Genomic DNA, 26,757 nt, shown 5'->3' with positions numbered 1-26,757 from the left:
ATTCTGGATATAAAAATATTTTTCAGGAGGAAAGGCTCTATGGCTTTCAGTAATTCTCCGTAGAATCCCCAACACAGAAAGGTTTGTAACTGTGTTTTTTCCATCCTCGAATAACCAAATGCAACTGGGGCATACTACTCATATCTTATTTTTATTTTGAGAAGTTTTGTTTCTTTTTAGCAAATATGTTACAAGTGTAAGTTTATCAGTTTTAATTAGAAGGGTTATATTATCTTGGTTGTACTGACAATTTTTGTTTACTGGAACTATAGATTTTGGCAATTTGAGTAATTTTCTTGTAAATCACAAATATGAAGGAAAGTCAAGAGCTTTCAGAGAGGGTCCTTAACCTCACTTCACATGATAACATTAACACCTCCCAAACAGGAGAAGCCCTAAATTTCTCAGAAATCCTTAGGCCCTTATTCTCAGCTTCATTCTGCTTCCTAGAATTTTTCATCTCAAATCCTAATGCTTAATCAAATATTATCTTTCATTTCCATTCAACTCTTATTTTTCTATGTGCCTTTTCAACTAAACTATAAACTGTCAGGGAACAGAGACACTTTAAATTTTTATTTCCTTTCTCCCTCAGGGATTTGCAAATGCAACAGCAAGTAGACAATCAATAAATCCCCAGTAAATGAATAAACTCAATTCTGTAGTCAGAAATATATCCTCATCCCTAATCTATTCTAGGCTTATAAAATAAGCCTTCTTCCTTAGTGGGGAAAGAGAGATCATTATTTTTGTTTTCTTGATAGTCAACATTGTAGGCTAGATGCCTTTGAAACTTATTTGGAAGTCAACTAAGTGTATTGCAACTTCTTTCTCATGAAGGTCTTACATAAAAACTGTTGACAGTGGTTTTCAACCTGTTTTCCACTCCCAGCACATGTGAGGGATGTTTGGTGATTCCACCAGTAGCAGTGGTTCACTACTGCTCTCAGGAGGGATGGGGTATGGGTGTGGGAGTGGAGGGAAGAGCCAGGGCATTAGAAGCCCTATGGGTGATTCTGATTTGTCCTTATGGAAATGAGTCCATTCTCCCCCATTCCTTCCATAGCAAGCAGAGAAATACTAAATTAGAACCACCAGGAAGAGAAGAGAATTAGTCCAATGGAACAAATTTTGCAGCTGCAGAAACTGAATTTTATAAAATCACAATGGACAATAGGCACTTAGTAATTAAGAATTATAACCATGTAAGGAATCACTTGCAAAGACTCTTACCTAAAGGCTTTACAATAACCTTTGTATACCTCAGTGGAACTCTATGCCACCTACAAGTAAGAATAAGCTAAACTTATAGTTGATTAATTTCTTTTTTCGAGGTCTATGTCTTTTTATACATATTTTTCTCTTCTAAAATACCTGCAAGTGTGATTGATAGGCACGGCAAGAAACAGATTTGGGGATTGGACTTTACTGAATGAAGTAAGTTAAGTACATAACTTCAATGAAGTAGAGCAGGGAAGACATGATGAGCTTTATGTTCAAAGCAAAAGACGGATGATAATCTTAAAGTAATATACTAAAGCTAACACTTTAGAGGCATCTGTTAGCAACACTCCCAAAGGGGTGTAATCAGAATAATCTAGAACATGGGAAATTCTACAGGACAAATGACCCCATTACTTTCACAAGTGATTGGCAAGAAAATAAAAAAGGGAGGAGGGGGAAACCTAAGTTTAAGAGATTCAAAAAATATTAGCTAAATGCAATGTGTAAATTCTAATTTGATTATCCTTTTTCATAAACAAGAAGGAGGGAAACTTGATGCCTTTGAATACGTGACAATATTAAGATAAAAATATTTTAGATGTATTATTGATATACAATTTCTGGGTGAAAGTATTTAAGGATGAAACGATACCTTGTATTTGATGTGATATAATCTAGTGAGGAGAGAGTGGTAAATGGAGGTATAAGTGACATAAGATCAGCATGATTTATTTTTTGTTTTTGCCATTTTCCCAAGATTAAACGATTATTTTAAAAACACATTACATTGTATCAAAATCAACATTCTCTCCCATAATTCTGTGATCTGGGACTATGCAGATGTCACTGCCTGCCCCATATTTTCAAATTACCATTCTCAGGTCACACCAATAAGTCCTCCCAAAGGGGACCTTCCGGAAAAACAAGCTATTTCCTCAGCTCACTTGCTCTCTTTTTGTAACCTGCCCCAGCAATCTATCCAAGAAGTATATACCGGGGAGTAAGGAGGGCACCCACCAGCAAGCCCACAGTTGTTGACAGCCATAAGGTCAGAGACAAGCACAAAAGGATACGTCAAACACTGGCAGAAAAAATCCTGTGATAGCTTGGGAGTAACTCTCCATTCCACTCATGGTGGAAACCTCACTGTCCAGTGCATGGGCATTGATGAGGTAGGCCAGTGAGTACGGAGCCACAAAGAAATGATGTCATCTAGGAGGCAAGGAATAAGACCGGCAAAGAAATCCTAGTATGCCTCCTTCCCAATAGCTGGTTACTATGGAGTCATAAAGCCCACAGTACTTGGATTTTCTGCCAATGAATTGTACCATGGTTCTCAGAGTGATCACAGGAAAGGGGTGTGTGACTAGGGTAGCAGCAGAATGAGCCATTATTTCTCATGTTGTGTCTTTGATAACTCTGTCGAAGAAAGGTAAGACTTCGTTCTATACATTTCCAAGTCCTAACAACTCAACCTTGTCAGATTCCTGGTAATGCTGTAAAACTTTATCATGGACCATAGTCCCAAGAACTCCTGAACACTGTTTTTGGAGTTAAGCCTGTGAACAACCCATACTTCCCATCCACACTTGCAATGTACTAAGCCTAACAAAAAAGACAAAGAGGGTGACATACCTGCCACCCAAAAAATATCTCATCCTTTTGTTAGAGGAAGAGATTCATATCCCACCTCGATGAGCACCTTCACATACATGAGTGGTTGGGACAAGATGGAGACAACCAAGCCCAGTAGCACCTGATTGGCACATCCGCCATGATGGCACCAACACATGGCCCAAGATCAGTACGCTTTGATTATTAAAGTGGGTGATGGTATACTGGGGTCATATTACTGTCATTACTTTTGTGAATGTTTTAAATGTTTCATAATAAAGAAGTTGTTAAAATAAAAAATAAATGTTAAGCATATATATATATCATATATATATATAGTACTATAATTTGGACAAAAAGAGGATAAAAATTCAGAATATTTTCAAATTTATAATTCCTTACATATGCACAAATACAGACTTCATTTAAAATGCCAATTAGGTATCTAATTGCATCAATTATACATTTCTGCTTTTAAATCACTATAGCCAAGAATTTTCCTATTTTTGTGCTCATTATAGTACATAAAACACCACATTTCACTTTAAAAAGTATCAATATTTCATAGTATTTTCTGTTCTTTCAATACATTATAGGTAGAATTGACCAAAAAACAGAAAATATCTTTTTCTTGTAAATAATTAGGGCTTCAATGTTCATGGCTAGAACCCATACATGCAAGAGCAAATTAGCATTCAGTTAAGAAATAAACACAGGTACTGCTACTCTCTAAAATATTTTTAAAGTTTCATATATCAACCTTCCTTCTCAAAAATAGCTTCCCAAAGAAAAAAATAGATATTTTGCTACCATATCCTCTGTGAATTAAACCTTTTTATCTTATTGAAGATGATGGAAAACATGAGGAGAATGTTCTTAAGAGTTAGAATGATCTCATCAGCATTACTGGGGTATTCTGAATATAATCAAAGAGGTAAATGGAAATAAAAAAATATTCTTTGACAGATGAGCCTGCCATGTCATGTGAATTTGCAGCCTGTCTGCACAGAATGACTTTCCTATTGAGGTAAAATGTTCCCTCTGACGATAAAGGAACCAAAATACCTTTTTAAAACCTCAGAACTGTTATAAGAACAGTAAGAGGTGCTGTATGACACATCGCAATTATGAGCTACTAATACTGACAAACAATTCAGAATCTGTATAAGCAGGCTGAGCTTCGACAAAAACTTCAAGATGGTCACAAAAAATGAAAGGGAAAAAAATCACTGCCTAGAAACAGCTGCACTAAACTGACGATAAACTGTAGGAGACCAGTCTCAGAGTTGTCTTGAGGAGGTCATATTAAGAAGCATGTAATTCATTCCACTTTTATTAAATAATTGAAATTCTATAACAGCACTTTATTTATATTCTAAAAGGGTAGATAATTGAACTGGATGACCTCCAAGGCAATGAATGGTGCCCAGATTTTTGTAATTTCCTGAATGATATAATTTTGTTTTTAATTTTGGGGGCTCCAACTTGCTAAGTAAGAACAATATAAAAACAATAACAATAGAGATCTATGATCACTACCATTTAAAAATGACATTTCAATAATAAAAAACTAGTTTTATTTAGCTTTATGACAAACTCACCATGTCATTGTCCTCTTTCTCATTTCACTATTGATGGGCTGAAGTGCTATCACAGGCGGCTTGTCATAGGCTTGTTCCAGTCTGTGGATTAGCTTTGGATACTATTACTTTACAAAGTCTCTTCCAGCATTGAGTGGGAATCATAGAGGCTAAGATCTTTTGACTCTTTAAATGTTAAGCTGATCTTTTAGGTTATTTAAATGGAAAAGGATATTTGTCATTTTGAGAGGCAATTTCTTTAGCCAATCTCTTTCTCTGAATGATCATGTATTATCATCCAATTTCCTTACCAGCTGTTTTCCTTTCCAAATCACTTTACGAAAATAGGTATTTTAGACACATAGTTTATTGTTGACTAATATTTTAATTTTTTTATTTTTATTTTTTGTTGTTTTTGTGTTTTCTCAAATTTATTTGTTGGCTAATATTATAGAAGCTAGTTTAAAAGTCCAGATTTTTAAAAAATATTAGCTAGTTGATCTTAAAAGTCCAGATTTTTAAAAAATAATAGCTAGTTGATCTTATATTTGAAATGGTAGGTCCAAACACAGAAAAATGGATGATCCTTAAGTAGTTCATTTTGAATAATATTCATGGAAACTATTTAGTTGAGTGTATCCTCAAATTATTCAAACAACAATATAGAAATTTACTTCCTTTGATTTTATTTTTTGTGTGTGGAGAGGTGAGAAGCATCCACATGTAGTTGCATCACTTTAGTTGTTCTGATTGCTTCTCATATGTGCCTTGACCAGGGGGCTCCACCCGAGCCAGTGACCCCGTGCTCAAGCCAGTGACATTGGGCTTCAAGCCAGCGACCTTAGGGCTCAAGCCAGTGACCATGAGGTCATGCTGATAATACCATGCTCAAGCTGGTTGCCCTGGGCTCAAGCTGGTGAGCCCATGCTTAAACTGGATTAGCCCATGCTCAAGCTGGCGACCTGAAGTTTTGAACCTTGGTACCTCAGGGTCTCAGGTTGACATTCTATTTACTGCATCACCACTGGTCAGGTTTCTTTGATATTTTTTGATTGAAAGGAAAATATGTATATAAATTATTATAATTCTATCAATAGAATTTAGAGCTATTAAAATACTTTAAAGAAGCTCTATGCATAAAGTTGGCTATTTTCTTTCATTAGCATCATAATATATTAAGAACCTCTACATACAAGGCTCTACTCTGTCAGAACTCACTCTCATGTTAGGGAATTAGGACAAGCAAGATGTGTGATCTTAGAAGAAAAAATGAATATCTCAAGAGTTCTCAATCACTGACCTCAGATGAGTCATCTCATCTTTCTGTGTCTTAGTTGCCTTAGGTTGTTAAAATAAATAACTTCTAAGCTTCCTTTTCAGTTATGACCTTTTGAGTCCTAAAATTCTGAAGGGTAGTGCCTAAACAAACACAACAACAAACATCTTAGGAAACTTTTCCAATGATAGACCAATATGAAATGGTCTCGTTACTTTATATACATGTAATTGTATTCCTGTGTGTGTAAGTGAATGTATATGTAGATGAAGACATTACCCAGCATGATTCCATCCACTTATACCACCAATATTGATTGTAAATAACCTATACCTATTTCCAAAACAAACTTTACCCCTCAAGAAAGATTTGCTACTACCATGTATATTCAAGAGAATGTGCTTCAGTTTGAAAAGGCCATAACAAAAATGCTTTGAGTGATAGCAGCAGAGTTAGGCTGAGATAATAAGTATGAAGAGGGCAACATACATTATGTATAATATATTTGCATATGAGAACTAGTTATTTCTCAACTTTGAGTTCCCCTGACTGAAATTCACTCTCAATCATGGCTTCTTCATCCTCAAGAGTTTTAGACTCCCTATATCATAATTAAGAAAGGAACAAATTGGGGGATAGAATATGAAAAAGGAAATAAAGTAGAGGAAAACAGAATTATTACCATGAATGTCCTGGGAGAAGAACAGGAAACAGAAAAAGTACACAAAGGCCTTGGCATTGCACTCTCTCCTCTTCCAGGTTGGGAAAGCTGACTTTATCGGGGACTGACTGCACTCAGTTTGTAACTAAGCCAATGTCACACATACTGAAATGAGGGAAAGCACTCATTCACGCTGCTTAAATAAAGTGAACCATAAGTAACTTATTTGGTTCGTTTTCTCTGTCTCTGGCACCATGGTAGATTTGCTGGAGGATCGACAATCACACTTCAGAAGAAAGAAAACTTTTCATGTGCGCATCCTCTGCACCAAAAGCCAAACGAACCTTTAAGCACAGAGCTGAAATAGAGGATGACAGAGAACCTTCAAAGTTTACAGCTTTAATTCTTCAGAATCTCATGATAACTAATAATTTAATATATAGAGTGTTGAAATTAATATTTTATTTTAGTGAATGTAAAAAACATTTTTAGATGAGGTTTTCTATATCTGCCTGTGCCCACAAAATCTCCCAAACATATTTCCTCCAATATGTTGTAAATCTTCCAACTTTAAATTCATGGGGTTTGCAGATATAAAAGAGTTTCTGAATTTGAGAATTTGGTTGTTTCCCTTCTTGTCGCACCGTGTGCTATAAAAGATGGTCAGAAATAAATATGTGGTAGTGAAACAAGCACTTTAGTTACCCCTTTATGGGTTCCGTCGGCAAATATTTCAGCACAAAGGTATTGTGCTCATGATAAGTAGGAAGGTATCTTCTAACCATAAATTTTTTGAAGAGTTCAAATGAAAATAAATTTCAATGATTTTATATATAATGGTTCTATATATAAATGATTCTATATATAAATCTATACACTTTTCCTTAGTTTATCCAAACTGTACCTTTAGAATTCCATTTGCAGGTATCTTTAAGCTCACTGAGTAGACACCATGAGCCAAGCTCATCCTCTTGAGTTAAAAAAAATGTATGGGCCCTGGCCAGTTGGTTCAGTGGTCAAGCATCAACCTGGCATGTGGAAGTCCCAGGTTCAATTCCCAGCCAGGGCACACGGGAGAAGCACCCATCTGCTTCTCCCCCCTCCTCCCTCTCCTTTCTCCCTATATCTCTTCCCCTCCCGCAGCCAGGGATCCCTTGGAGCCAAGTTGGCATGGGTGTTGAGGATGGCTCTGTGGCCTCTTCCTCAGGCACTAGAATGGCTCCAGTTGCAATGGAGCAAGGCCCCAGATGGGCAGAGCATCGCCCCCTGGTGGGCATGCCAGGTGGATCCCGGTCAAGCACATGTAGGAGTCTGTGTCTCTGCCTCCCCCCTTCTCACTGAGGAAAACTACAAAAAATAAAATTAAAATGTATAGACAGGAAGTTATCATTAGAATTAAATGATGGACAGACATGTCCAAGGAATATTTTGTGGATTTGATCCCTTTATTAATCTTGTGATAGATGAATGTGTAGAGATGGCAACTAGTGGGAGCAGAACACTACTGGAATGGTGGTAATATGAGGAAACAATATCACCATGTAAGAAGCCTTGGACTGAGTATGGAAAATGGCTGTGCTCAGCACAGAAGTCAACCGTTTCCACGTGTCCCCTCTCCGCAGCACCTGTTTACAATATAAAAATTGGTTGTGTACATTTCCATATGAACTCTTTTGTTAAACTTTTATAATAACAAAACAAATTTTACCTCTAGTCCATGGCTTAAATCAAGTCCCACCTCCTTACCAAAATCCCCTAGTCTAAAGAACTTTAACATGGCCCTTCTCTGAAATATAATGGTAGTCACTAGATAATTATTTACTGGATATTTACTAGATGCCAAGTAATTAACCCAGACCCTCTTCCAAAAATGGGAAAGAGGTATGTAATTTGACAACCATACAAGGTCTGATAATTCAATCTGACTATTTTATAAGTAACGTTCATGCTATCTTCCCAATTAGATTATAACTTCCTGGAGAACAAAGACAATGTCTTGTATTTCTTTTGTATCATTCTTGATGCCTAACTCAATATATTCAATACAACAAATGCAGTTAGTATCTCGAAATGTTATTCTGAACTAAAATGACTTTAAACAGAAAGAATGCAAAGAGAAACTATGGGAAGAAAAATATTTTAAATAATTAATGAAGGTGATTTGGCTATATGTATGTCTGACTTTATAAAAAGTAACTCCAATTCTAGTGGTTTAACGAGTGGGACCATCTCACTCCAGATGACTCAGTAGCACTTCCAGATTACCGGCCGCATGGACAACCTCGATGAGGACAGCACAAAAACTGCCCGGCCGAGCTCAGCCTATACTGCTGACCTACAAAACCACTAGTAAATAAAATGTTTCCTGTTGGTAAGCCACTACATTTTGGGTTATTTGGTTGTGTGTAATACAAAGCTGATTCTGTTACACTAATAAATATTATTTTTTCCCCAATAGATTAGAAAACTATTTAAAAGTAAATAATTTTTAAAAATTCAGGTTAGGCACATAAGAAAATATTGAACTCTGGTTAATATGATTAGTATTTGAAGGGGGAGAAATATACTAATGTCTCCAACTTAGTTTGAAATACATAAAAAAACCAAAATGGATTAATAGGCAGAGAGACGGCTAGTTCAACTGATATGTGATAAGCAAGTGTAATAAAATGTGGTAGAATTTAAGTGGTGAGTCTGTGTGTGTCACTTTAAAATTGTTTCAACATTTTTGTAGGTTTTCTCAATAAAAATGTTAGAAAAACAGTTTGGGTTAGATGGTGCATTCATACTGTGAAATATTATATAGTCATTAAAATAATAGAAGATGATCAGAATTGACTGGAAAATCTCTTAAAAGCAAAGTATAATAATATGTGCAGTATATCCATTTTTGCAAAACACAAATTAAAACATACAGATAATAGAGAAAGAAAAGAACATGCTAAATTATTGCCTCTGGACATGTAATGACTCTTTTTTCTGTGTCAGTCATTGTTTCCTGTTTGTAAACATGTTTTGTTTTTATACTATTAACTAAGTCAACACTTACTGTGGTCCCCACTGAAGACACCCCAGGTTCACCATCTGGGAAGGAACAGGAACACACACATCGGCTTTATGCCTTGTGTGCATGTTACGTCCTGCACCACCGCTACCTCTTAGAGGACTTGGGGTGATAAATATTTTATTTCCTTTTAACATTGTGTGTTTTCCAAACTGTCCTACTTAATTAGGAAAAATAAAAAAGTAAGAGAATAAAGAAAATGTTTAATAATAAGTTTAAATCCTCTCATTTTTAAAATAACTTAAAAAAACAAAGGTGTTCAATGTTTTAGAGTAAGAGAAAATGAAACAGGGAGAAAGGGGTTTAGAAAATAGTAAGAAAGAGTTTGTTTAGCTATACGGAAGTATTTGATACGAAAAGTAACTACATGCTAGGACAGAGACTATAGCTTCCTTCTTTCTGGAAATGTAGTTGCTAAGAAAGGAAACTATGTTAGAGACCTCTTGAGATCTCTTCCAGCTTTATTGTAGTTTTTTTCTTTTGTTTTTTAAGTAATGGCATAGTTAACATAGTCAAAGATAGCCAGCTCTTAAAATTAATTTGGAGACATTATTCTCTCCCTAAATTTAGACAATGACAGAATCCTATTAATTGGAAGCAGAAAAGAGTAACAACTAAAGAGGCTGAGGGACTCTAATCCACAGAGTCAGCTAATTGTTGGTCAGACCTTACATAAATTCCTGAGTCTTTTTAACATTGGGGTAGTTTTAATCCTCATCTGATAGAAAATAAAAACAAAAGATATACTAGAAGACACCCTAAAGCTCTCTAAAGAAATTGTGAATATTACTTTTGAGACCAAAAAATCTATGGGAATAACAAATCATTATCATTCTACAACCTATGGAGAGTTTGCTTACGTGCATTCATGCGTGTGCACCCAAAAAACAGCAAGAAAAATTTGCTCAAGTTAAATTTCCTAAATGTGAAAGTTCAAAACACTAGGGGAGAAACGGATTCCATGCATCGGCCTCATGATGGTGGGGTGTGCAGTGGAAGTGACACTGGGGACAGAACACTGTGAACAATTTTAAACTCAACCTGAAAAAGGATCTGTAACTATTTCATTTCATTCAATGATAAATATAAATTTCAGGATGTGGGAATAAGTAACAGTCTTTTTTTTTTTTTTTTTTTTTTTCCATTTTTTCTGAAGCTGGAAACAGGGAGAGACAGTCAGACTCCCGCATGCGCCCGACCGGGATCCACCCGGCATGCCCACCAGGGGCGATGCTCTGCCCACCAGGGGGCGATGCTCTGCCCATCCTGGGCGTCGCCATGTTGCGACCAGAGCCACTCTAGCGCCTGAGGCAGAGGCCACAGAGCCATCCCTAGCGCCCGGGCCATCTTTGCTCCAGTGGAGCCTCGGCTGCGGGAGGGGAAGAGAGAGACAGAGAGGAAAGCGCGGTGGAGGGGTGGAGAAGCAAATGGGCGCTTCTCCTGTGTGCCCTGGTCGGGAATCGAACCCGGGTCCTCCGCACGCTAGGCCAACGCTCTACCGCTGAGCCAACCGGCCAGGAGTAACAGTCTTGCTAACAGAAAGTCTTCAACCAACATAGATTTTTGGTGAAGTAAAACCTAGGTTAAAATAAGAACCTTTAACATTTTCCATGACTTTTATTCATAAATCACCAGATAACCATTAGTTATTCAAAATCCATTAAGTACCAAGTTATTTTTAAAGAAAATTCATAAAATTTTCACACTGAAATGAATTTCTTCTTAGCTCCTTAAAGCAAATAGAAAAAAAGGAGTAACATACAAATTGTTTTTATCGACCTTGCTAAGGTTTCAACTACACCGTTAACATATACTCTTTCTCAACTCAACATAAGCTCGGTTATTACACTAGACACTTTAGAACCCTGATTGAAAAATAAGTCCAAAGATGTGTTTGGAATCTATGCCCCAGATTCCCATTTCTGAGATTCTTTTAAAAAATCTATGGCTTCTTTTATTTAATAAAAATTTACATAGATTGATCTTTAAATTTTAAGAAATGATTCTGACAAATTACTTTTCATTTCCACAGAAGATAATGGCCCTATTAAACGAAATAATAATAGGGCATGAATTAAATGGGCTCTAAAAGAATATGATATTGATGTATCTACATTTTCCAGCTCATTCATTGAAAGGATTAGCTGTAACCAGTGCAATAGCTATAAAATGTTGAGAGAGATTGGTTCCTAAAACCTGCCAGATGGTCAGAAGAAAATATCTTACAATAGTGTTATTGGAGCCCTTCAGACAAGGACAGATATAATCTAGCTTTGAAAGCTGTCAGGTATTCTGAAGTGTTACTTTCTGTTTGTAAATAAACTATGAGTTTTTGTCACATGTTTGAGAAATGAACAGCAGACATTTCTAACAAAGTCCCAAAGTGTCTCATAGCTAGGTAATTCTCACAAGTTATAAGTTTTTCCATTCCATCTTAAGTCTTAGCTAATTGTTTAGTAAACAATAGTCAAGAACACACGTGGATCAGGATCCACAGAAAATATGGGATTTTACTCTCTATGCTGCTAATAGATTTATAATTGATCAAAATTTAAAAGACATGCTAAATGGGTGAGCCCTACCCAGACAAAATGCATATATTTTCTTAGGTAATTATGGCTTTTTACCGACATGTGCAATTACTTAATCTCATCATGCAATGCCAGTTAGTAACTTGCAAATATGAGGTTTGGCCTATGAACTGAACACCTGTGATAGAATGTTACTCTTTTGAATGTAATATTTTGAAAACATGACTTCATCTGTTTCTTCTTTTTGTTTTATTATATCCACTCACCACCACTTCACCACCCAGAGCCTTTAGCAAATAAGTTTCTAAGACCAAACCTGAAGGAATTCCGATTTTGAGAGTCCCAAGCTTGCTGCCAGTTAGGTTCCTCTCAGCTAAAATTCCATTTGGTATATAATTTTCTCCTTTATATCATTATATTTCTATTTTATGCAAACATTCTATATAGGTTTCACAGATTAAAATGTGCTATATGATTAAGTTATACTTATCAGGTAGTTCATTAGTGATTCATTGAAGAGGACAATGCTAATTCCAGCAGGAAGTAACAGAAATTAAAAAAATATATATATATATCAAAATGTTGAATAAAACCTGTCAGCCAATTCCACAAGGAAACTGGACCTTCATTTTTTTCTCCCATATTCTTTCATAATTTATTTTAGCATAACTTGGCTTTTGTCATTCAGAAACTAAGAGTTAAAATGAACAGAAGGTAGGCAGGGGTTCACAGGATTCATGGAGAGAATTCAGGTGGTCCATGGACTTAGAAAAAACTAATATCTGTTATTTTTACTAAAAGAACAGAAATTTAGCATTTCCTTCAATTACAAATGTAGGTTATGAACAATGATATTTTCATGTAACATTATAGTTGTTGCAGTTATTTCAAAATGCCACTTAGTAGCACAGTCTCAATAAAAAATTATAATAGTTATTAGAGCTGCAACTAGATGTTATTTTATTTTATTAATAACAAAGCAAATATATTACTATATCACAATTGTGTCTTAAACATATTTTGATAACTGTATTTCAGTGTAATTGGTTTCTTTTATATTCCTATAGTTTTATTAATATATTTGAAAAATTATTTTGAGAAAAAGTCAATAAGCATCACCAGATACAAAAGGGGCTATGGCATTTTATAAAAAGGTTTAAGAACCTCTGAACTAGAGGGATTATAATATACTTACACACCATCTACCATATAATATTATGTTTCTATTTTTTTCTGGAACATAAATTAGGATTAACAAAATGCCCATAAAGTGCATGGTTCCTATATGAAGTAGTGATTTCACTGGCAGCTGAGTAGCATTGATTATAGATTCACTGCAAAAAATTATGGACATTAGACTTTTAAAATAATTCTATATTTAGTTAACCAAATAGAGGTATGTAGGTAGTGAATGGAAATCTATTATTTAAAAATTAGTACCATCTTCCTAGGATTAGAATTTAGTTACAAATATAGTTAACTGATCTGTATGAAAGTTGGATCTTTGTGAAAATAGTCACACCACAGTTCATCAAATATGTTACAGATAAATCAATTAGTCAATTAACATAACTTAGGGAATTGCCACTATTGACACCCCCAAACAGAGAGCTGTTCTCCAAAAAAGAAAAATACTAACTTGAATCAAATGCATACTAAACAATCTCTATGGTAACTTTTATAGGGGAAATTTCACAATTATTGAAAAGAACTTGAATCATTTCAAACATTAATGAAGATATAATCAGTAACATGGGATAATTCATTTTTCTTATAAAAATTTTTTTTTAAAAGTTTGCTTTTGCGGCAGAATTAGGTAAATATTCAACTTTCTAAAGGCTATGAATTAGAAAAGAATCTATATGCATGATTCTAATTACCAAGTAAAGTTTGGACTTGTTTCTAGGTAGTGTTCCACAGTTCTGCAATGAAGGTCTTCGAGGATCCAAGCACAGTTCAAAGCTGAAATTCAGAGGCTGATCATGAATGACCCTGTTGCCTCTTGAGAACTGACACTTTCCTGGCTGCTTGATGACTGGATTGGACTTTAAGAGATCATATTTTATCAAATCAGTGGCTCTAAAAATATAGACATACAACAGAATCAGATGGGGATTTTGGTACAAATTTCTCTTCTCTTCCTTCTTCCCTCCTTCTCTCCTTCCTTCCTTCCTTCCTTCCTTCCTTCCTTCCTTCCTTCCTTCCTTCCTTCCTTCCTTCCTTCCTTCAAATTTCTCTTCTCTTCCTTCTTCTCTCCTTCTCTCCTTCTCTCCTTCCTTCCTTCAAATTTCTCTTCTCTTCCTTCTTCTCTCCTTCCTTTCTTCCTTCCTTCCTTCAAATTTCTCTTCTCTTCCTTCTTCTCTCCTTCCTTCCTTCCTTCCTCCCTCCCTCCCTCCCTCTCCTTCCTTCCTTCCTTCCTTCCTTCCTTCCTTCCTTCCTTCCTTCCTTCCTTCCTTCCTTCCTTCCCTCCCTCCCTCCCTCCCTCCCTCCCTCCCTCCCTCCAAACAGATTTCTGAATTCATCCACAGATTGAAATTAAGTAGACCAAGCTTGCTTCACTGGTGAATGCTACCAAACGATAAGAAAGAAAATACCACCAATTCTTCTCAAATATTTTCAAAAAATTGAAAAGCAAGAATACTATCCAACTCACTTGATGATGATAACTTGATACAAAAAAATGGACAAAGAAACAATAAGAAAACTACACATCAACAGCATTAATAAAAAATTATTATAAACAAATTTGAAAAAAGGATATACAAGACCTATACATTAAAAATTACAAAACATTGCCAAAATGTAAAATTTAAAATAATGGAGATACATACCACGTTTATGAATTAGAAGATTTAATATTGTTAATGTCTACTCTTCCCAAACTGATCCATTGATTCAATGCAATGTCAGTCAAAATCTGGCAGTCAAATAAATATTAGTAAGATGATTCTAAAATTTATATAGAAATGCAAAAGATCTATCATAGCCAAAATATCTTTGAAAAAGAAGATGAATGGTGGAAGACTGTTATTACCTGATTTTAAGACTAGTAATAATCAAGAGATTATGGTTTCAGTATAAAGACAAACGTGTGGTATAATTTGTAATAAGAACTATATACTTGATTTTCACCCCAGTACTCATTTCTAACTCAGAGCTCCTAAACCCTTAGAATTTCCTAAGTGGTGGGAGAGATAAAGGTGTCTTTTGTTATATTAATGAGACGATTTTTGAAATGTCTCCAGGTCACCTAAGGATGAGGACTGGTTGCCAAAACAAACCATGTGTGCGGAGGGTTAGAACTTTCAGTTCTACCCTATGACCTCTGGGGAGGGGGAATGGAGGTTGACTCACTCACCATTGGACAGTGGTGTAATCATTCATGCTTATGTAATGACACCTCCATAAAAACCCAAAGGATAGCACTCAGAGCTTCTGAGTTGGTGAGATTTGTAGAGTGGTGTGCTCCGTGTGGAAGCTCTATGCTATTTCCACACACAGTGCACTTCAAATCTCTTCTGTCTGAAATTTATCTGTATCCTTTACCTATCCTTTCATAATAAACTATAATCCAATGGGTAAATGAGTTTCCTGAGAAGTCTGTGAGCCACTAGCAAATTAATTGAATCTAAGGAAGAGGTTGTCAGAACCTCCAATTTATAGCCAGTTAGAAGCACAGGTAACAGCCTGGGCTTGTGATTTGCTTTAGAAGTGGAGTGCAGTTTTGTGGAACTGAACCCTTTACCTGTGGAATCTGAGGCTATCTCTAGATAGACAGTGTCAGAATTGAGTTAAATTGGAGGACAACCATCTGGTATCCTGAGCATTGCTTGGTGGTGTGGGGGCAAACAACCCCCCTCTCCACATACCAAAAATTGGGTCACAGAACATCCTTTAACAAGTATATCAATGGAACTGAATGCATAATCTAGAAATAAACCCACAAATAATAGGGACAACTGATTTTTGACACAGGTTCAATGACAATTCAGTGTTGAAAGGATAGTCTTTGCTGGGACAATCAGATGTTCAAGGTAAAATTAAGACATTAATCTATAACTTGCACTAAAAACTTACTATACCAAAAATTCTCAACATGGATCATAGACCTAATTACAAAACTTTAACTAGAAAACTTTAATAAGAGCCCTGGCCAGAGAACATCATCCTGATACACACAGGTTGCCGGTTCAGTCCCCAGTCAGGCCATATACAGAAAAAGAATAATGTTTCTGTCTCTCTCTACCTTCCTCTCCCTTAAAAAATCAATTAAAAAAATTATAATATAGCTAAAATTTTTAAAAAATTTTCTATAAGAATACATTTGTGACCTTGGATTAGGTAAAGAGTTCCTAGACATGAACAAGAACCATGATCTATAAAAGGACAAAAAAGAGAATGAATTAGACTTCATCAAAATTAAAGTGATACTCTTTGAAAGACACTGTTAAGGGAATGACGAAGCAAGCTACAGACTGTGAGAGGATATTTGCAAATGATATATCTGCTAAAGGACTTGTACTCAGAATATATAACAATTCTCAAAGCTCAAAAAATAAGAAAAAAAAAGTGCCCAAATTAAAATGTGGGCAAAATATTGAACACGTCTCCAAAGAAGATACATAGATGGAAACTAAAAAAACAAATAAAAAAGGTGATCAGAATCTTTGATCATTTGAAAAGTTTAAATTCAAACCACAATGAGATATCAGTCACACCTATTAGAATGTCTAAAATTAAAGAGACTCATTGTATCAATTATTGGCAGTACTCTCCTACAACTGCTGATGGGAGCAGAAAATGGAACTGCCACTTTGGAAATAATTTGGCAGTTTCCACAAAAGTTAAACATATACCTACCATATTATGCAACCATTCTACAACTAAATATTTACCCTTGAGAAATGAGAGTATTTGTCTGCACAAAAGGTTTTCATAACACCTTTATTTGTAAAAACCAAAAACTGAAAAAAACCCGAATGACCATCAATAAATAAATGATATATATTCATAAATGGAATACTACTCAGCAATAAAAAGAATAAACTATTGAAACTAAGCTTTACAACATGAATAAAACTCAAAATAAATGTGCTGAGTTAAAGAAGCCAGATGAAAAGAGTACAAACAGTTGATCATATTTATATAAAGTTCTACAAAATGCAAATTAATCTTCTGTGACAGAAAGCAGATAATACTTGCCTAGAGAGGGATGGGAGAAAGAACTACAAAGGGATATGAGAAAAGTTTTGAGGATAACAAATGTGTTCATTATATTGAGTGTGGCAATAGTTTGGTACATACATTATATGTGTAAGTCAAAACTTGCCAAATTACACTTGAAATATATGTGATTTATAGTAAGTTAATTATATTTCATTAAGGTTGTGTTTTTAAAAATTCTATCCAAGCAATCCTGACACTGTCAGAGTTTGGAACTAAACCATTAGACTAAACCAAAGCCTTCGATACCTGTGCCACTTTAGGCTGTCTATTGTTTTCAAATAGCTTTCAAGAAAATATATTTCAGAAACTTTTGATAAAATGTTTTAATGTTTAAGAACCTCAATAGTAAAAGAGTTCTTCTTTTACCCAACAAAATTCTTGCTACACTTAACCCCATTTGTTTTCTATTCTCACCTGTGAAAATTAAAACAAAACAATTGCTCCATGACCTTACCATGACAATAGTTGCTACTAAGTAAATAACTACGAAATTATTTTTTTTAATTTATTGTGTTTACATAGATTCTAGTGTTGTCCAAATTGCATCCCCCCTCCCCTGTATTCCCCTCAACATATCCCTTGCCCCCCTCCCAATAGCTCCCTTCCCCCTTCCCTTCAGGTTTAATTCCCTTACTCAGTTCACATTGTTCATTGGATTCCTCAAATGAGTGAGGTCATATGATATTTTTCTTTCTCTGCCTGGCTTATTTCACTTAACATAATAGTTTCCAGGTCCATTCATGTTGTTGCAAAAGGTAAGATTTCCTTCTTTTTCGTGTCCTCATAGTATTCCACTGTATATATGTACCCCTGCTTTTTAATCCACTTGTCCACTGACGGAACTTGCGCTGTTTCCAGATCTTCACTACTGTGAAAAATGCTGCTATAAACATGGGGGTGCATTTCTTTTTTTGAGTCAGTGATATAGTGTTCTTGGGTATATTCCTAAAAGTGGAATGGCTGGGTCAAAAGGCAGTTCGATTTTCAATTTTTTGAGGAATCTCCATACTGCTTTCACAGGGGCTGCACCAGTCTGCATTCCCACCAGCAGTGCAGGAGGGTTCCCTTTTCTCCACATCCTCGCCAGCACCTATTGTGTGTTGTTTTGCTAATGAGTGCCATTCTGACTAGTGTGAGGTGATATATCATTGTTGTTTTAATTTGCATTTCTCTAATGATTAGTGATGTTGAACATTTTTTCATCTGTCTATTGACTATCTGTATGTCCTCTTTGGAGAAGTGTCTATTCATTTCTTTTGCCCATTTTTTGCTTGGATTGTTTGTATTCCTGGTGTTGAGTTTTACAAGTTCTTTATAAATTTTGGTTATTAACCTCTTATCAGATGTACTGTCAAATATGTTTTCCCATTGTGTAGTTTGTCTTTTTATTCTGTTCATATTGCCTTTAGCTGTACAAAAGCTTTTTTGTTTGATATAGTCCCATTTGTTTATCCTGTCTTTTATTTCCCTTGCCCGTGGAGATAAATCAGCAAATATATTGCTGGAAGAAATGTCGGAGAGCTTACTGCCTGTTTTCTTCTAAGATGCTTATGGTTTCACAACTTACTTTTAAGCCTTTTATCCATTTTGAGTAATAACTACAAAATTAAATGATACCTCTATGTAACGTGAAGAGTTGCCTCTCTTCTCTTGTCTAAACTTTAAAGAAGTATATATTCATCACCTTATGTATTTAAAATGCTTTCCTTTGGACCCTCCAGGTTCCCTTCAGTGTAAAATTAGAAGAGTCTGAGAGTTGTGGTTAAAACTGATTAATTGCAGATGGGACCTGAAGATGGCAGTGGAGTAGACAGATGCACAGACTCCCAGCTCACACCACCGAACTGGATTATAAACTAATTTATGAACAATCAGCATGAAAAACCAAATCTGGACTACAAGAACAGCTCTCAAAAACCAAGGAGCAAAGAAGAAGCCACAACAAACCTGGTAGGGAGAGCCTGAATCTCCCCTGCTTACAGGAACAGGGTGGGGGGTGAGGCTGGGTTCTCACTCCAAGAAAAAGAGCAGTAAATACTGCTCACAGCCACTTGCCTGGCGACCAGGGAACGAGGTGTGTTGAAAGGGCCCAGTTGTATTCCAAAAAGAAAGGAGAGAGAGAGAGAGACGGATGGTGAGGGGAAGAGGAATGCAGGTGATGACCTGAAAAGCTGACTCATTCAGTGCTGGAGGCAGCCATAACTGGGGGAGGGGCTGATCCTTCCACAAAGCAAAATACAAAAGTACTTCCAGGTCACAGAGATACAGACATCTCTCCAGCTCCAATCAGCACAACAAGACACAGCTGAAAACAAGAAGTGGGGAGGAGGGGCAGTAACAGGTCTCCATGGAGATCTGAGCTACACCTCCCTCTACTGAAGCTGAGAAAGCAACCTGCCCCCAGAGAGATTAACTGGCAGAAGAGGACTACAGACCCACTACATTCCTGGATACAGTTTCAAATAAGCCCCCTGCTGAGATCAGCAAACAAGACAATCACCTGTTAAGAAAACAAACAAACCAAGACTTCAAAGCAGCTCAAATCTGAAAGTGGATTACAAATAATACTGATGCCAACCCAAGAAGACCTAGAAATAACACAATTGAAAACTGGAGGCAGACAACACCAAGCCTAGACTCAACCAGCTCTACAAACAAAACACCCAAATAGATACAATGAGAAGACAGAGAAGTGCAATCCAAATGAAACCACAAGAGAAACATCCAGGAAATGAACTGCGTGATATGGAAATAACCAAACTTCTGGATGCGGAGTTCAAAATAATGATTGTAAGGATGCTTAGGGATCTTAGAACAACAATGGATGGTCATTATGAACACCTAAATAAAGAAATAGCAAGTATAAAAAAGGATATTGAAATATTAAAAAAGAATCAGTCGGAGATGACAAATACAATATCAGAAATGAAGACCACAATAGAAGGAATTAAAAACAGGATGGATAGAGCTGAGGATCAAATCAGCAAGTTGGAGGACAACTGGAATGAAAGCATAATAGCAGAGAAGAAAAAAGAAAAGAGACTCAAAAAGTCTGAGGAAGCTCTTAGAGAGCTCTTTGACAACATAAAGAGAAATAACATCTGCATTATAGGGGTCCTGAGGAAGAAGAGAAAGAACAAGGGATAGAGACTTTGTTCAATCATATCATAGCTGAAAACTTCCCTAAATAAATGCAAGAGAAACTCTCACAAGTTCAAGAAGCACAGAGAACTCCATTAAAGAGAAACCCAAAGAAACCTACACCAAGACACATCATAACTAAAATACCAAAGCTAAGTGATAAAGAGAAAATATTAAAAGCTGCTAGAGAAAAAAAGGCTATCACCTACAAAGGAGCCCTTATAAGGATGACATCAGACTTCTCAACAGAAACACTTGAGGCCAGAAGGGAATGGCAAGAAATATTCAAAGAAATGCAGTACAAGAACCTACAACCAAGACTATCATTTAAAATCGAAGGAGAAATAAAAAGTTTCCCAGACAAAAAAAAAAAAAACTCAAGGAATTCATTACAACCAAACCAATGCTGCAGGAAATGTTAAGGGGCATGGTGTAAACAGATCAAAGTGGGAAAAGAATATAGCAAAAGAGGAATACAGCTTTAAAGAATAAAATGGCAATAAACAACTACATATCAATAATAACTTTAAATGTAAATGGATTAAATGATCCAATCAAAATACATAGGGTAGCTGCATGAATAAAAAAACAGGACCCATACATATGCTGTCTTCAAGAGACACACTTTAAAACAAAAGATGCACATACGCTGAAGATAAAAGGATGGAGAAAAATATTCCATGCAAATGAAAATGAAAAAAAAGCTGGGGTAGCAATACTTATTTCAGACAAAATGGACTTTAAAACAAAGAATATAGTAAGAGATAAAGAAGGCCACTACATAATGATAAAGGGAGCAATCCAACAGGAAGATATAACTATTATAAATATCTACGCACCTAATATAGGAATACCTAAATATATAAAGCAGACTTTGATGGATTTAAAGGGCGAGATCAACAGTAATACTATAATAGTAGGGGATTTTAATACCCCACTAACATCCCTAGGTAAATCCTCAACGAAGAAAATTAACAAAGAAACAGCAGACTTAAAGGACACACTAGATCAACTCGATATAATAGATATCTTCAGAACCTTTCATCCTAAAGCAGCAGAATATACATTCTTTTCAAGTGCTCATGGTACATTCTCTAGGTTAGACCACATATTAGGGCACAAAAGTAGTCTCAACAAATTTAAGAAGATTGAAATCATATCTAGCACTTTCTCTGATCACAATGGCATGAAACTAGAAATGAATCACAACAGAAAAGCTCAAAAATTCTCAAACACATGGAAACTAAATAGCAGGTTGTTAAATAATGAATGGATTAAGAATGAGATCAAAGAAGCAATTTAAAAATTCCTAGAAACTAATGATAATGAGCATACAGCAACTCAAAATTTATGAGACACAGAGAAAGCAGTACTGAGAGGGAAGTTCATAGCACTACAGGCACACTTTAAGAAGCTAGAAAAAGCTCAAATAAACAACTTAATTGTACATCAAAAAGAACTAGAAAAAAAACAGCAAGTAAAGCCCAAATGTTGTAGAAGGAAGGAAATAATAAAGATCAGAGCAGAAATAAATGGCATAGAGACTAAAGAAACAATACAGAGGATCAATGAAACTAGGAGCTGGTTCTTTGAAAAGGTAAACAAGATTGATGAACCTTTAACTAGACTCACCAAGAAAAAAAGAGAGAGGACTCAAATAAATAAAATTAGAAATGAGAATGAAGAAATAACAACTGACACAACAGAAATACAAAATATTGTAAGAAAATACTATGAAGAACTGTATGCAAAAAACTAGACAATCTAGATGAAATGAACAAATTCCTTAAAACATACAATCTTCCAAAAATCAATCTGGAAGATTCAGAAAACCTAAACAGACCGATTACACCAAATGAGATCGAAACAGTTATCAAAAAACTCCCAACAAAGAAAAGTCCTGGGCCAGATGGCTTCACAAGTGAATTCTACCAAATATTCAAAGAAGAACTAATTCCTATCCTTCTCAAGCTATTTCAAAAAATTCAAGAGGAATGAAGACTTCCAAACTCCCTTTATGAGGCGAGCATAATTCTGATTCCAAAACCAGGCAAAGACAACACAAAGAAAGAAGATTATACGCCAATATTTCTGATGAATATAGATGCTAAAATCCTCAACAAAATATTAGCAAACTGGATCCAACAATATATGGAAAAAATCATACACCATGATCAGGTGAGATTTATTCTTGGGAGGCAAGGCTAGTACAGTATTCGCAAATCAACCAATGTGATTCATCACATAAACAAAAGGAAGAAGAAAAACCATATGATAATTTCAATAGATGCAGAAAAAGCATTGGATAAAATCCAGCACCCGGTCATGATCAAAACTCTCAACAAAGTGGGAATACAGGGAACATACCTCAACATAATAAAAGCCATCCATGACAAACCCACAGCCAACATCATACTCAATGGGCAAAAATTAAAAGCAATCCCCTTAAGATCAGGAACAAGGCAGGGGTGCCCCCTTTCACCACTCTTATTCAACATAGTCCTGGAAGTCCTAGCCACAGCAATCAGACAAGAAGAAGAAATAAAAGGCATTCAAGTTGGAAAAGAAGAAGTAAAGCTATCATTATTTGCAGATTATATGATATTGTATATAGAAAACCCTAAAGTCTCAGTCAAAAAACTACTGGATCTGATAAATGAATTCAGCAAAGTGGCAGGATATAAAATTAATACTCAGAAATCAGAGGCATTTTTATGCACCAACAAGTAACAGTCAGAAAGAGGAATTAAGGAAACAATCCCCTTCACTATTACAACCAAAAAATTAAAGTACCTAGGAGTACATTTAACCAAGGAGACTAAAGACTTGTACTCAGAAAATTATAAAACATTGATAAAAGAAATCAAGGAAGATACAAACAAGTGGAAGTATATACCGTGCTCATGGTTAGGAAGAATAAACATCATTAAAATGTCTATATTACCCAAAGCAATTTAAAAATTCAATGCAATACCAATTAAAATACCAATGACATACTTTAAAGATATAGATCACATATTCCAAAAATTTATATGGAACCAAAAGAGAATACGAATAGCCTCAGCAATCTTAAAAAAGAAGAATAAAGGGGGAGGTATCACACTTCCTGATATCAAGCTATACTACAAGGCCATTGTACTCAAACAGCCTGGTACTGGCATAAGAACAGGCACATAGATCAATGGAACAGAACGGAGAACCCAGAAATAAACCCACAGCTCTATGGACAACTGATATTTGACAAAGGAGGTAAGGGCATACAATGGAGTAAAGACAGCCTCTTCAACAAATGGTGTTGGGAAAATTGGATGGCAACCTGCAAAAAAATGAAACTAGACCACCAACTTACACCATTCACAAAAATAAAATCAAAATGGATAAAAGACTTAAATGTAAGGCGTGAAACCATAAGCATCTTAGAAGAAAACATAGGCAGTAAGCTTTCTGACATTTCTCACAGCAATATATTTGCTGATTTATCTCTACAGGCAAGGGAAATAAAAGACAGGATAAACAAATGGGACTATATCAAACAAAAAAGCTTTTGCACAGCCAAAGACAATAAGAACAGAATAAAAAGACAAACTACACAATGGGAGAACATATTTGACAGTACATCTGATAAGAGGTTAATAACCAAAATTTATAAAGAACTTGTAAATCTCAACACCCGAAAGACAAACAATCCAATCAAAAAATGGGCAAAAGAAATGAATAGACACTTCTCCAAAGAGGACATACAGATGGCCAATAGGCATATGAAAAAATGCTCAACATCACTAATCATTAGAGAAATGCAAATTAAAACGACAATGAGATATCATCTTACATCGGTCAGAATGGCGCTCATCAACAAAACAACACAGAATAAGTGCTGGCGAGGATGTGAAGAAAAGGGAACCCTCTTACACTGTTGGTGGGAATGCAGACTGGTGCAGCCTCTGTGGAAAACAGTATGGAGATTCCTCAAAAAATTGAAAATCGAACTGCCTTTTGACCCAGCCATCCCACTTTTAGGAATACACCCCAAGGACACCATAGAACGGTTCCAGAAGGAGAAATGCACCCCCATGTTTATGGCAGCATTGTTCACAATAGCGAAGATCTGGAAACAGCCCAAGTGTCTGTCAGAGGACAAGTAGATTAAAAAGCTTTGGTACATATATATTATGGAATACTACTCAGCCATAAGAAATGATGACATCGGATCATTTACAATAATATGGATGGACCTTGATAACATTATACGGAGTGAAATAAGTAAATCAGAAAAAACTAAGAACTATATGAACCCATACATAGATGGGACATAAAAATGAGACTCAGAGATATGGACAAGAATGTGATGGTAACAGAGGGTGGGGTGGAGGGGTGGGGAGGCGGTGAGGAAGGAGAGGAAGGGGGTAGGGGGAGGGTAGGGGCACAAAGAAAATCAGATAGAAAGTGACAGAAGACAATTTGACTTTTGGTGAGGGGTATGCAGCATAATCAAATGTCAAAATAATCTGGAGATGTTTTCTCGGGACATATGTACCCTGACTTATCAATGTCACTGCATTAAAATTAATAAAAATAAGATAAAAAACTGATTAATTTCAGGGTAATGACTTCTGGAATTCTCATGCTTACAAATTATGTTCATTTCCCCCCCCCCCCCCGAGAGTAAGGGAGATAAAGTGACAGACTCCCGCATGTGCCTCAACTGGGATCCACCTGGCAACCCCCATCCAGAGACAGTGCTCTGCACATCTGGGTCATGCTCACAATCGAGTTATTTTTAGCATCTGAGGTGGAGGCTTCACAGAACCATCCTCTGCACCTGGGCTGATGTGCTGGAATGAATGGAGCCATGGCTGTGGGAGGGGAAGAAAAAGATAGGGGGGTAGGGATGGAGAAGCAGAGGTCTCTTCTCCTGGACCTAAAATCAAACCCGGGACTTCCACACATTGGGCCAACATTCTACCACTGAGCTAATTGGCCAAAGCAAATCATATTTATTTTTGCATATCCTAAAATTATGTGTCGCTTATCAACAAAAGCACAATTGCTCAGTGATGCATGGATTGGGCTCCACTATTGACTCCCATGTCTTTCTTTGTCATATTCTGGCCAAGCTACTCCTATCTTGTATCTTTACCTTTGGTACTCCTCATGATCACTACAGCAAGTTATTTTGAACCTGCTTCTATTGCTCTTCATAGAGTACAGAAAGGTTTATTTTCATGGTTTAAGATCATTTTTAACTATAATAATCTTCCAAAGTACTTGTATCAGGGTTTTCTTTGGCCAACACATGAGTTAATTTTCAATTATTTTTCTTTTATTTTTTTATTTAGTGAGAGGAGAGGAGGCAGACAGACAGACTCCCACATGCACTCAACTGGGATCTACCTGGCAAGCCCTCTACAGGGCGATGCTCTGCCCATCTGGGCCACTGCTCTGTTGCTCAGCAACTAATCTATTCTAGCCTCTGAGGCAAGGCCATCTTCAATGCCTGGGGCCAACTTGCTCAAACTGTTTGAGCCATGGCTGCAGGAAGGGGAGAAGGGAGAGAGGTAAAGAAGTTAGATGGTTGTTTCTCCTGTGTGCCCTGACTGGGGCAAAGAAGCAGATGGACACTACTACTGTGTGCCCTGACTGGGAATCAAACCTAGGACTTCCACATGCTGGGCTGATGCTCTACCACTGAGCCAACTGGCCAGGGCTTCAATTATTTAGCTGTAGGAATATGCTATGAAGAGTTGCAGAGTTAAGGTAAACAATCAGAGACAGCGAGGCATCCTAGGGCAAAAGCACTGAGTGGACACAAGTCCAGGGGCCTCTCTGACCCATACTGGAAATAGTGCATGCTGGAAATAGCAAAACAGCAGTATAAGATTCAGCAACCCAGAAATGTTTAGGCTCTCAGAACAGAGATTAGAAGTCAGCATGTTCCTTGTCCTTTTACTTCACCCCCTGAAAACTTCTGCTGTCTTCTTCCTTGAGTTTTTTGCACTGGCTAATAAATATCTGAGTAAGGCTGGGGATGAGGCTTCAGTCCTCTGGTCTGCTAACGAGGCTGTTGCCTCCCCTTGGCCCCTTGGAGCATTTCATCTGGTCTCTGAGTAGTTCATTGTTGTCGCGACATTTAGCTATGACACAGACAGAAGTTCAGAATAACTTCAATAGTAGGATATGCATTTATACAACAAGATTCATTGTTGACACTGAGCCTTTAGTAACCATTTTCAGTTGTGACTTGTCAGAAAACTGGGCTCCTTCCTACAGGAATATGGTCTGGAATAGACCACATCCTTTGAGTTAGTGTTAAAATGTCATGTGTGACTGAATCAAAATCCCTTCTGAAGTTCAGATAAATTATATATCCTGCTTCCTAAATGTCTGTATAAACTGTCAATCTTTTGAAGAAGGAAATTAAATCAATCTGGTACAATTTGCTC

General features: G+C 36.3%; 1 protein-coding gene and 2 pseudogenes across 1 annotated transcript in view; 1 reads left to right on the top strand and 2 right to left on the bottom strand.

Moving 5' to 3' along the window:
• CAMKMT (calmodulin-lysine N-methyltransferase) overlaps positions 1-26,757 on the bottom strand; it is a 395,453-nt gene that overhangs the window by 137,124 nt on the left and 231,572 nt on the right. The gene's annotated exons all lie outside the window — the stretch shown is intronic.
• LOC136328664 (mitochondrial carrier homolog 2-like) lies at positions 2,088-2,627 on the bottom strand (annotated as a pseudogene).
• Positions 7,308-7,915, top strand: LOC136328663 (small nuclear ribonucleoprotein G-like; annotated as a pseudogene).

Source organism: Saccopteryx bilineata, chromosome 3 (assembly GCF_036850765.1).
Source record: "Saccopteryx bilineata isolate mSacBil1 chromosome 3, mSacBil1_pri_phased_curated, whole genome shotgun sequence".
Lineage (NCBI taxonomy): Eukaryota > Metazoa > Chordata > Mammalia > Chiroptera > Emballonuridae > Saccopteryx > Saccopteryx bilineata.
This window is presented reverse-complemented; position numbering and strand designations above follow the sequence as displayed.